The sequence below is a fragment of the Chenopodium album genome, chromosome 27 (assembly GCF_948465745.1).
Source record: "Chenopodium album chromosome 27, dcCheAlbu1.1, whole genome shotgun sequence".
NCBI classification, from domain to species: Eukaryota; Viridiplantae; Streptophyta; class Magnoliopsida; order Caryophyllales; family Amaranthaceae; genus Chenopodium; species Chenopodium album.
In genome coordinates this window covers 8161401-8174801 of record NC_137860.1, presented here as the reverse complement: position 1 = coordinate 8174801, position 13401 = coordinate 8161401, and the positions used below count along the sequence as shown (strand labels likewise).

General features: G+C 36.6%; 1 pseudogene; it reads left to right on the top strand.

The window, feature by feature from the left end:
* Positions 1–779: 779 nt before the first annotated feature.
* LOC145619630 (G-type lectin S-receptor-like serine/threonine-protein kinase At2g19130 pseudogene) lies at positions 780–3302 on the top strand (annotated as a pseudogene).
* Positions 3303–13401: the final 10099 nt, after the last annotated feature.

Genomic DNA, 13401 nt, shown 5'->3' with positions numbered 1-13401 from the left:
TTTTGAGCAAGGAGGGAAATATGTATTGACTTGTTAACACAAGGCAAAAAAACTTTTCGTCTTGCTTGATTCAATCAAAGAGGGCGAAATTTTTTTGCCTTCTTTGATATTTAACAAAGAGGAAGAAAAATTTGTATGCCCTTTGAAGCTAATAGGACGGAGCTAATAGGGCGACTTGGGGGCGATTTTAAAATTGCCTTCTTTGCCTAATAGGGCGACATTTGAACCTAAGAGGGCGATTTATATAATATCTTGTAGTGTAATCATTATTAGTTTACAATCATCAAAACCTAATTACTCAACACAACTCTACACGGAAGTGTGAATACTTATTATTCAAACCTATGCTTGATTCCTGTAGTGCTTTTTTAATGCCTTTTAACACATCTAATAATATAAAAAAGGTAACGCAGGGCGGCAGGGGTCTCCTTTTGTCCAGCCAAGATCTTCAGGTAGTCAAACTTACATCCAATCTATGGAAGATTAGGTAATACTTTGTGCTATGTAAGTCAAAAATCACAAATATAATATGCTAATAACACACTTTTAAAGGCAAGTAATTACAGCTTAACGCGGTCGAAAAGATCAGCTAAACCAAATTAGTGTTTGATTAGGTACATTGTTAGACCCTATCACATGACCACCTTTTCAAGTCTTATTCACAACAATAAAATCATACTAATTTAGAATCCCTTTGAGAAACATTTTACACTTTAGTGACTGAAGTTGCAGTATGAATAAAATGCCTCTACTGTACTGATAAACTTCAGTCATTTAGTGTAAATCTGTATATCATATACTAGTATATGACTTGTTATTCAACCATGAATGTTGAAAACATATTACTAATTGTCTTTTCTGTTTTCTATCTACTTATTCTTTCATGTTATGGAGCTGACACTATCACTGGAAACGGGTATCTAACCGGGGACCAAACGATTGTTTCTGTGACAGGGTTGTTCGAGCTAGGCTTCCACAAACCAGGTAACACTTCCAACTTTTACATAGCCATTTGGTATAAGAAAATTCCTGGAAAAGCTGTAATTTGGGTTGCTAATAGAGATAAGCCGGTTTCTGACAAGTATACATCGAATCTAAGAATCTCGAATGATGGTAACATTGTTATTGTTACTAAAGGGTTTAACGCACCAATCTGGTCCACAAACTTGAAGTACAACAGCTCTAAACCTGTAGAAGCTGTCCTCCTAGATAATGGGAATCTCGTTATAAGGGCCGGGAATAATTCAAGTTCACCTCTTTGGCAGAGTTTTGATCATCCAACTGATACACTTATGCCTGATGGTAAGTTAGGACTGAATAAACTTTCAAAGTCGAGTCAAGTTCTTACTTCTTGGAAGAACTTGGAGGATCCTGGGAAAGGTCTTTTTACTGTAGAGCGCGATCCTAATGCTAATCAGTTTATTATGATGTGGAACAGAACTGAGCAATATTGGACTAGTGGCCTGTGGGATCCTGAACAAAGGATTTTTAGCCTAGTTCCGGAGCTCAGGTTTCTGAAAACACAGCTGTATAGTTTCAGTTATGTTGATAATGAGGATGAGAGTTACATAACTTATTCAGTTCATGACCCTTCCATTGTAACAAGGTTAGTCATGGATGTTTCAGGACAGCTTAAGCAGCTTACATGGCTGGAAAATTCCCGGCAATGGGTTTTGTTTTGGTCACAGCCTGGACAGCAGTGTGAAGTATATTCATATTGTGGTACTTTTGCTATTTGCAACCAATCATCTCTGCCATATTGTCATTGTTTGCAAGGTTTTAAGCCACATTCAGCAACAGAGTGGAACTTGAATGATTACTCTGGTGGGTGTGCTCGGAAGACAAAATTATCATGTGATGGTGGCCAAAATGGAGACAAGTTCTTGGTAAGTCCTAATAAAGTATTACCGGAACATCCAAATTCTGTCTCAGCTTCTAATGTCACAGAATGTGAATCAATTTGTTTTAGAAATTGCTCTTGTTCTGCTTATGCATTCGATGATAATGGTTGTTTCATTTGGTTTACGGACCTCTTGAACATGAGACAACTTTCTTACAATAGCGGTAAAAATCTTCATATTAGGCTTGCAGCCTCAGATGTAGATGTCCAAACAAGCAGGAGTAAGAAAATAGTCATTGGTATTTTGGTAGGCTTAGGTATGGGGTTGGTAGCACTATTTGGCCTCGTTTATGCTGTTTATTGGAGACAGAGACAGCGCTTGCGCATAGCTACAAAAAATATGCAGCACTCGCTGGCACGATTTGCGTATAGAGATCTGCAATCTGCCACCAAGAATTTCTCTCAGAAACTCGGAAGTGGAGGTTTTGGATCTGTGTTCAAAGGAATTTTGCCAGACTCAACAGTTGTAGCTGCAAAGAAACTTGAAAGTGTCAATCATACTCAAGGGGAGAAGCAATTTAGAGCAGAAGTAAGTGCAATTGGGACAATACAGCATGTTAATCTTGTTCGTCTTTGTGGGTTTTGCTCAGAAGGCTCTCAGAGGTTATTGGTTTACGAATATATGCCTAATGGATCATTGAACACTCATCTTTTCAAAAGAGAAAGCTCGCAGATTTTGAGCTGGAGAGTGAGATATCAAATAGCTACCGGAACAGCAAGGGGATTGGCTTATCTACATGAAAAATGTAGGGATTGTATTATACACTGTGACATTAAGCCAGAAAATATTCTGTTGGATGCTGAGTTTTGTCCAAAAGTTGCAGATTTTGGGTTAGCAAAACTGGTAGGAAGGGAGTTTAGTCGTGTTCTGACGACAATCAGAGGTACAAGAGGCTACTTGGCGCCAGAATGGATCTTAGGAGACGCAATAACAGCAAAAGCTGATGTTTATAGCTATGGGATGATGCTCTTTGAGCTTATTTCAGGCAGAAGAAACATTCAACTAGCAAGTGAAGGGAGGTTTGATTTCTTTCCGACTTGGGCTATGGAAAAACTAACTGAAGGAGAAGATATTTTGAGCATTCTAGACCCGCGGTTAGAAGGAGATGCTGAAAAGGATGAAGTGATGCGAATTTGCAAACTTGCATGCTGGTGCATCCAAGATGAGGAGAGTGAGAGGCCATCAATGGGTCAGGCTATACAGGTTCTCGAGGGATTTTTGGATGTCGATATGCCTAGAATCCCACGATCTCTCCGAATGTTTGGGAATAATGCAGAAAGTCCTATATTTCTCAGTGAGCTCTCATCAAGTCAGTATACAACTGAAACTACTGGCTTTGCATCAGCTACTTCTGATAGTCAGGACACCTCTACATACATGACTGTTACTTCTCAAGTGTAGCTACATTAGATTATCTATTATATTGCTTTTTTAGCCATTATTTGTAATGCTTTCATATGTTTTTTTGTCAATAAAAGTCTATTCTTTGATGAAAGTAAATGACATTCCTCTAGGCTATCTTCAACATAATTCAACACCAATGCCAAATAATTTCACTAAAAAATGGCTCAACTTTTTTTCATTTTATTATCTCAAAGCACTTATTTTTTTATAGTAACTACTAAAAATAATAAAGATTTAGTAAATTTATTTTTTAATCAATAAAATGAGTAATTTTATATATATATATATATATATATATATATATATATATATATATATATATATATAGTAGTGAATTTGTAAAAATAAATTAAATTTAGCAAAAACAATTTCAATTTTTTTATTTTTTTAAATTTTTTTTTAAGGTTTGTTACAAATAATTTCAGTTAAAAAAGGGTAAAGTGAACAAGGCCTAAGCCGATACTTGAGATGACCGACCAATATATATACTCCCTCCATATTTTTTTAAGTATTACAGTTTGACCGGCACATAGTTTTAGGCAATTTAATTGACTTAAGTAAAAAAAAGAGGTAAATGGGGTAGTTGGAGTATTAAAAAATTGTATTAGAAAGGTGGAGGGGTTAATAGTTTATTGAAAAGTAATGAATGTGAGAGAAAATATATAATAAAAAAAGTAGTAGTGGGTTTGGGTGGGGACCATGAGAGGAGAGAAAATTAATATTTTAATGTATCTTTTTGCCAAAATAAGAAGTGTAACACTTATTAAAACACGACCGGATTTGGTAATTGTAAAACTTAAAAAAACACGGAGGGAGTATAAGATTTGACATAATTAACAACTGTAACTAGATTAAACCTATTTTTTCTGCTATTCGGAAAATATCCTTTTATTCTTTGAAAAAAAATAAAATAAAATCCATTTACAATCCAAAGCATGGCAAACAGGCAATCAGTACAGATGATTTGACCCGATTCACTAGCCAAACAAACAAGTTTCAACTGAACCCCCAATTAACCCAACTCATTTAATACCCAAACCCATATGCACTTGAATCTTCTTCAACCCAACTAAACCCGTAATCAACTCATGTCATTTGCATATTCTTACATGCATCCTCATGCATGTAGGATATCTAACGTTCTTCCGTGATTTTTGGTTTCTTCTTCCCAATTCTCTCTCTTCTGATCTTTTCTTTCCTAATTCTCATCAAAATTTGTGCTTAATTTTCCTTAGAATTTCGATCAAAATATTCATTATCAGTTTCTTCTCCTCTGCTTTTTCTCCTTTGTTTTTCATTTTCTCTCTCCTCTGTTTTTTTTTTTAAAAAAAAATTTCCCTCTTTTTTACACTTTTTGATTGAATTTGTTTCTTAAAACATGAAAGTAGTTATTAAGTACAAGTATGAATTTTGTGTAAATTTCGATTTATGTATGAATTTCAATTTATTATGTGGTGAACTTGTGCTTAATTTCGATTGATTCAGTTTTATCTGAATTTTTGAATTCATATGAATTGAATTTTGTTAGCTTTGATCATAGCATCTGTGTATGAATTTCGATTCAATTCTTATGTATTTTGTAAAATTTATATGAATTGAATTTTATTTGATTTTTGGTTATGTTCGATCAATTTGATCTATGTGTGATTTTCGATTTCTTATGTGGTGACTTTGTGATTAATTTCGATTGATTAGGTTATATATGATTTTCTGCTTTTTTTATATCAATGAACATAATCATGCAAAGTATAAACATATGCATAGGTTCCCTTAAATGTGAATACTAGCTTTTCAGATTGTGAACATAAGCATAAAATATGAACTTATGCATTTCAGAAAGTGAACATAACCATTCAAAATATGAACATAAGCATTGGTTTCCTAATATGAATGAGAAACAAAAAATTCGAACAGGGTATCGAAAAATTCAAACGAAAATTAACGACGAAAGTCAGTGATATTCATAAAAATTTACCGTTTATTGTGAGAATCCTTTTGATTTTCATTCTTCTATGATATCCATTGTTAATTTTTTCAGTTTTTAGTGAAGTAAAATCATGTAAAGGAGAGAGAATGAACTTTGTTATAGAGAAAATCACAGTAAAAATTAATTGTAGACATCTTTGAAATGACTAAATTTTTTTTTTTTTAAATTGGAAATTTTAGATTTTAACACCACACAAAAACCCGAAAATGGTTTTTAACACCCCCATAAAAATATTATTTTAACACCAGACAAATTTCCAAAAAATGGGTATTACCACCACTTAACGGTTTCCGTCCAAAAATTCCGTGAAGTGTTGTCCACAGTGACACTTGTCACCATTTATTTGTTTTAAAAAAAAAGAAAAATTAAAAAAAATAAAACCCTAAAACTACCCAGCCACCACAATCGCGCCACCACCGCCCCACCATCGCCCTCCCCGCAACCCACCACTACCCTCCCCGAACCCACCACCGGCGACGCACCCGCACCCCTAACACACCCTCCCCCTCCCTTTCCCGCAACCGTGTCGCCCTTAAAAACCACCAAACCCAAAACCCTCCTTCCCCAAAACAGACATGAATTCGGGCACAAATGGCCGAAATCGACCGATTTTGGGGCTGAGTGGCCTTAATCGGCTGATTTCGGCCTGTAAGGCCGGATTCATGGCCGTTTTTTAGGAAACGAGAGTTTTGGGTTTGGTGGTTTTTGGGGCCGAAAATGTTACGGGAAAGGGAAAAGAAGGGTTCAGGTGGGTTGGGGGAGGAAATGCGCCGCCGATGGTGGGTTTGGGGAGGGCAGTGTTAGGTTGTGGTGGGGCGGTGGTGGGGCTAGGGTGGCTGGGGTAGTTTTAGGTTTTATTTTTTATTTTTGTTTATTTTTTTGATTTTAATTATTTAAATTTTTTGACCAATGATAAACGACACATAGCTTTATGGGCCCAATTAACAGATTCCTAAACAGTGTCAGTTAAGTGGTGGTAATACCCATTTTTTGGAAATTTGTCTGGTGTTAAAATAATTTTTTTTACGGGGGTGTCATAAACCAATTTCGAAGTTTTTGTGTGCTGTTAAAAGGAAATTTGTAAATAATAATCCCAACTTTGCTCCATTTTCTTTTAATAATCCCAACTTTAGATTATTCTGGAATAATCCTAACTTTGGGGGTTGTTTATTTTCTTCAATCCCAAATACCTGTTACCGGTAGAATGGGTTTATTTATTTATTTATTTTTTATTAATTTTAGTGACACGTGTCACAAAGTTAATTAGTTTAAAAAATTAAAAAAAAACCAAAAAAACCAAAATAATAATAAAAAAAGAACAATCCAGCCAAAACTCCAACCACTCTATAACTTCCGGCCACCGCCAGCCTAGCCCTCACCCTAGTCGGACCGCAAACCTCCCCCACCACTGGCGTCGCCCATCCGACAACTACCTTCTAAACCACCTTCCCCCCTCCCCGAAACCCACATGCAACCAGCCAACCACCATTAAAACCCCTCCACCACTTCGAAAACCTCCAACCACCACCCCCTTACCCCGAAACCCTAGCGACTAGGGTATTCGATGGTGAGGAAAGGGATGGTGGGGGTTTTCGGGAGTGGAAGAGGGGTTTCAAGGGGGTTTCGAATTTTGGTTGTGTAGGCGGAGAACCAGATCGGGGTTGGGGGTTTTCAAAAAAGGAGGAGATTGGGGGTGGGGGTGGGTTGCAAAACCGGTGTGGGGAGATTGGAAGGAGACCGGCGCAGCTTTGGGGCAGGGAAAGGTATGAGTATGTGCTGCCGGCGGCAGGTGGTGGTTAGGGTGGTCTGATTGGAGGGATAAGGGGTAATCTGGTTTTTTTTATAATTTTATTTGTTTAAATTTTTTTTTTTTGACCAATTACAGCTTAACACGTGGCACATAACCTGTTATTATAGGTCATTAACTTTCGTTGACCGGTTTGGGACTAGAGAAAATAAACAACCCCTAAAGTTGGGATTATTCAAGAATAATCCAAAGTTAGGATTATTAAAAGAAAATGGAGCAAAGTTGGGATTATTATTAACAAATTTTCCGTTGTTAAAATCTAAAATTTTCTTTTTGTTTTTGCTTTTGAAAAATTAAAGAGAAGTAAAACAATTCATTTTTTTTTATTGAAAACCAAAATATAGCGGTTGGGAGTAGGTCGCGTTTGGGAAGTAAGGGTTTGGGTTGGGTCGCGTTTTCGTTTTAGGAGAGTTTTGCAACTTGGCTTCTTGATTGGGCCGGTGTTGCATGTAAAATAGCTGCACAAGGGTGCAGCTTAGACCAATTGATAACGACGAATTTTCACCTATACCCCACGGCAGGGAACACTGCCTGCACCCCCCATTCTCCGCGCGTGCCCTGCCCGCTCTCCTTTATATTTATGAATTTTCTGCAAATTTTTATAATGTTCATTTATTCATTAGTAAATGTTCATTTATGTATCATAAGATGTTCATTTTTATAATAAGGAGTTTTTTTGTTCAAATTAATAATAAATTTTTTGAATTAAATTTTAAGAATTTTCTATAAATTACTATGAGAGAAAATTTCTTTATAAGGATTACTACGTTCAAATCATTTTTATTATAAGAAGTATTGCATCATCCAATGTTCAATTTTGTTTATTCTTGTTTCAACAAATGTACATTTCTGTAACATTAAATTTTCAATTTCATGAGTTACGTGTGACAGAGTAAAGTCGTATGCCCTAATCAAAAGTATTACCTAAATCCTTTAACTAATGGAGATAGGGAAGTAGGGTTGAATCCACAGGGAAACAAGTCTTTCTACTCCTAATTAATTATTATAATCTAAATTATCAAGGTAACCAATGTTGTTGTAATTAAAGACTATACTACGAAGAATATGATCAAGGAAAATAAAGTAGGGAGAAATTAAATATTAAAAGGCCTAGCGCATAGGTTCACTAATAAACAATATTTCAGGGTAAAACATAACAATCAATCATCAATGCATCAATTAATCAGATCATAAAGGGCTTTCGCTACGTATTACAATCACATAGTTAATTTACCGGTACTAAATCTCATCTCTCGAATCTCGACTTAACCATTTATAAATTAGTCTGCCTATTGAAACTAAGCCTAAACAGCAATTCTGATCTCTCGAATCTCGAATCAATATTGCTAAACTCGTACAATTGAACCTGGCCAAATCTAATTGCATAGCATTAAAACAATCAATAGGAAATTAGTTAAGCATTGACAATCAATAACCATAAATTACCCCTTCATATTAGTTATTAGATCCCATAACCCTAGAATTAAACTACTCGTGCATGCATAATTAAAATTAAATTAATCAAAGCGATTAAAGAAAGCATGATAAAAAGCAAGAATCAAGAGAAGAGAATAATAGTATTAAAGTAATAAGAAAACAAAATAATACATGTTGAAGTGAATAAAGAAAAGTCGGAAAGAAAACAAAACAAAAACAAAAACTAAACTACATAAAAGTTAAACTAAGAAAAGAAATTAACAAACTATAAACTAAGGGTTCGTTTGGCATCACTGTGGTTTTTTGTTTTTTAGTTTTTTGTTTTTCAAAATTATATGATATATGTCATATAATGAATTAAAAAATAGTCAAACTTTTTAAAATCATGATGAATTTGAAAACTGACAACAAAAAAGTGGAAACACCTTTTTCTTGTTTCCAGTTTTTTATTTTTAAATAAAAAAAACAGAAAACTGAAACCAAAAACAATGCCAAACAAGCCCTAAACTATAATAAAACTTGCCTAACTTCTACGTACTACTATTGCCTCCTTTTATAAGGAGTCAACTTCTAACCCCTAATCCCACTAAAACTCAAATTACTACTCCTCTAAACAATGTAAACCGAGTAAGTCAGCAAACAAAACTCAAACAACCGGCCCAATTTGTAGCCCATTAATTACAAACGCTGATGCGAGATCGGGCCCGGTTAGTCTTCAGTTTCTACGGCTAGCAGCTTTAGGAGATTGGATGTTTCCCTTGAATTGGGCTTCTTAAGATTCAGGTCCAAAATACTTCTTTTTTTTTTTTAAGAGGAAGGTCCAAAATACTTCTACTCACTACTTGATTCATGCTAGTTAATTAGACTTTCTTAGCTTACTCACTTAATCGAGTCCTTAATCACCCAATCAAATTCCTTTAACTTGGTCTTGCACTTCAAATATACGGTCATAAATAACGTTCAAACTTCAATATCTTCGTAGTGGTTTAATAAGCTCGGCAAGGGGGTACTAAATCACGTCCGGTATTTACTCGGTAATGCCCGTATTTTAAAAAATACATACTAATTTACCTTCCCTAAAATAACCCATCTAAACCTTTTCTTTAAACTTTTACCTTTCTCTCTCTTCACCCTTTTCACCTACCCTTTCTCTTTCCCCCCCAATTCAACCCCCCAATTCAACCACAACCAGCGGCATCACCATAATCAACCACCGTGTTTTTTTTTTTTTTTTTTTTTTGTAAGAAATTTCAGCGTTGACGGTTCAAGGGTACGCAGATGGCCGGAAATCAGAGAGGAAAAAGGATTGTCTCCGGCGAACAGGTTAGTGGTTTCGTTTTTTTTTTTAATTTTCCGTCGACTCCAAGGAACGCCTGGAGATCTGGAATCTCTAGGCTAGAAACGCCTGGAAAGTCCGGATCTCCGGCCGTAAGTTCGAAAATCCCAGACGTAACAGGAACGCCTGGAATTTTCGAACATACGGCCAGAGATCCTAAAATTCCAAGCGTTCGTAGCCTAGAGATTCTAAATCTCTGGGCGTTTTTTTTATTTTTTTTTTAAAAATTTTTATTAAATATTTGTCATGATGTGGTTGTTTTTGTTGTTGCTGTTAATTATTATGTTGATTATTTTTAATTGCTTGTTATAATGTATTATTAATGTTATATGGTTCATGGAATTTAAAGAGTTAGTTGTTTTTGTTGTTAATTTTGTTTCATGTATCCTTACTCTAATCTAATGTTTAAGAGAAAATTATAATATTATAATGTATGTTGTGTGAATGATGTAAAAAAAAAAGAATAAGTGCAAAGTATAGACTTGACAACATTTGAATTAATTAAGCCATTGAAATCTCTATGAAAAATATAAAAAGAGGAAAAAAAATGTCATGAAAATTTTCTAATTTAAAGAATTTTAGTAGGCTAGGTAGTGGAAATAAGTACGTAGTTTCATTTGTTTTAGTGTTATTGTTGTTATTATTATTATTGTTGTTGACGTTATATTATTATTATTATTAGTATAATTATTATTATGAACTAAAATTAGACTTATTTTAATTTCCTTTTGCCAAAAATTAAGATTGAGGGTTCGGGAACACGACACACTGTATCACGGCGCTTGAACGCGTCAATTAGGAGGGAGAGAGACCGATATTGTTTTCAGCCTCGTACAGAGGAGGACAGGTCTCAGAGGGATGGGTTGGGTCGAGTCTGACCAGGAGGAGGGTGAGTCACCGGGTCTCGAGTACCCGTACAGAGGAGGACAAGGTTTATCAGGCGATGACGATGACGAGGAGGAGGAGTCTGATGACATTATTCATACGAATAGGGGTGTTGATGGAAGATTTGTAAGTACTTTGGAGACTAGTCGTAGTCGGACTCTAATACAGGATAGCTGGTTAGAAAGTACGCCGATGGCCGGTGGTCCAGAGGATGGTAGTGTTATTCCTAGCTATGGTGGTCATGTTGCAGCTGCGATTTGGGGTGGTGTGGAGCGAGGTGTTTTGAGATGTATGAGTAGGAGAAAGATGTGCACTGCACTAGATCAGCTGCGATAGTCGTTATTACCAGAGACATTAGCCTCGATAGATCAGAGCGGGCTATCACATCTTCCTGGTATTATGTATGAGCACCTCGACTGGCCCTTGATTTCAGCATTCGTGGAGAGATGGCAGCCAGACACTAACAACTTTCATTTGCCGTTCGGTGAGATGACGATCATGTTACATGACGTGCAGTGTATCATATCCTTAGGATCTCTGTAGATGGCACTATGGTTTCTACTGTTATGGACCCCCTACAGTTACGACAGTATTGTTCGTTCATGATGGATTTGCCTGTATAGGAGCTACGTAAACCCACTTTTGCACCTAGAGGCGCGCTTTCTTTGAGGGTCCTCGAGACGACCTTCAATGTTGAGAGGCCCCTTGAGATCTATGTGGTGTCCTTTATGTGGATTTTACTAGGTTCATCACTCTTTGTGGACAAGAGTGGTAATAGACTTCATCCCTCCATCATCCATGAGCTTCAGCCTGTCGAGGGTACATTTGTCACTAGTTCCTACTCATGGGGCTCTGCTACTTTAGCGTATTTGTACCGTCAGTTGGGGCAGGCCTCACGGGCAGATTGTGATTCCATCTCTGGTTGTCTCACGCTTATTCAAGTGTGGATTTATGAGTATTTTCCATGCTTTCGCCCTCAGCAGGGCACTCTGACTAGGGAGCCTGAACGTGCACGTGCATTGTTATGGGATGTTGGTTCGCCACCGAAGAGCCCAGATCGGCTTTACGCTTTTCGTGCTCGACTTGACGTGTTGACTGACATTGAGGTAAATATGAAATTTATTATTTAGTTGTGATTTGTATCGCGTTACTCTTATGTGACTAATTTATTATTTGATTATGCAGGTAAACTGGCTGCCTTACGGACCTGACCCTGCCAGTGTTGATCCTACGACGTTATTCTCGGGTTTTATACAGTATCGCAACATCATCGAGCCGTATATGCCTGATCGAGTTGTCAGACAGCTTGGGTTAGTACAAGGTATACCTAGGTACCCTATTAGGCCTGAGAAGGCCAAGAGACCGAAGAAGGTTAAGATGTATAGTGTTGAGCTCCCGGCTGAGACGTCCACACACACGTGGGAGAGCTTTATTCCATTTGTTGCGCATTGTCTACTAGTGGCTCGCTACACTAGACTCAGTCACGGCAGTCCTACATGTACGGACGATTACATTCCATGGTTGGTCAGATACTCTCACCCTCGCGTGTCACCCCCTGACGTACCTTAGGGTCGCGGTCTTCCCGAGAGGACCAATACTGATTATGTAAGTACATTTTCATTTAGCCTTGTATTTCTTATCTGGTATTTTAGTATTTGTATTGATTATTTAACATTTTTTATTGTTTGCACTGGGTTGGACGCTACACAGAGTTCACACAGCGTGCACTGGCTGAGTCGCATGGGCCCATGTCCCGTGAGACTAAGGCCATGGCTACACGGGCCCTTCATGATTGGGATGTTATGCGTGGGTTATGAATTGAGTTACGCAAGACAATTTTATTCTTAGTTGAACAGTTTAATTATTGGTTGGACACTTTTATTATTTTGTTTTTCTGATTGTAATCGGACACTTTTAATATTTGTACGGACATTACTAGCACTTTACTTGTTAGTGTTTTTTTAAATTATTTTTGGCATGCTTACTTATAATAATAATAATAATAATAATAATAATAATAATAATAATAATAATAATAATAATAATAATAATAATAATAATAACAATAATAATAATAACAATAAAAATAATTATAATAAATAAATAAATTAATTAATAAATCCAAAAAAATCAAAGTGCAAACAAAAAAAAAATTCAAAGTGCAGACAAAAAAATCAACGCATTACATCTATCATGTTGCGACTAATCTTTCCCACAAACTAATTCTATATTGGTATCGTTGCTCCCATCCAATAACGCTAGGTTCACGAGCCCGGTACCAAACATTTGCAATCGGGGGAATCAGATGGTCTTGGTCAAGCTGCAAAAGTATAAAATGAGACCCACCAACAGTTGCTATAACAAACTCTCGAGATGGTGCAGTAGCATTGTCGGGGGCCCGCAGCGGTAACACAGTGATGCACGGATAGTAGCTCGTTGGTGTCAGTCCAATGCCATAACAAATCACGGTTGCATTATATAAGGTAGCAATTACATACAAATCCTGAAAGGCTACCATCTAATGTCTTTCCCTACATGGGCCACCACTCCAACGAATACGTTGTATCTCAAAATCCAAACCACCTTCCTCGTAATAAATCCTCCTGTATAAGTGCGGATAACCAGTAATCCCATTAGCCATGAA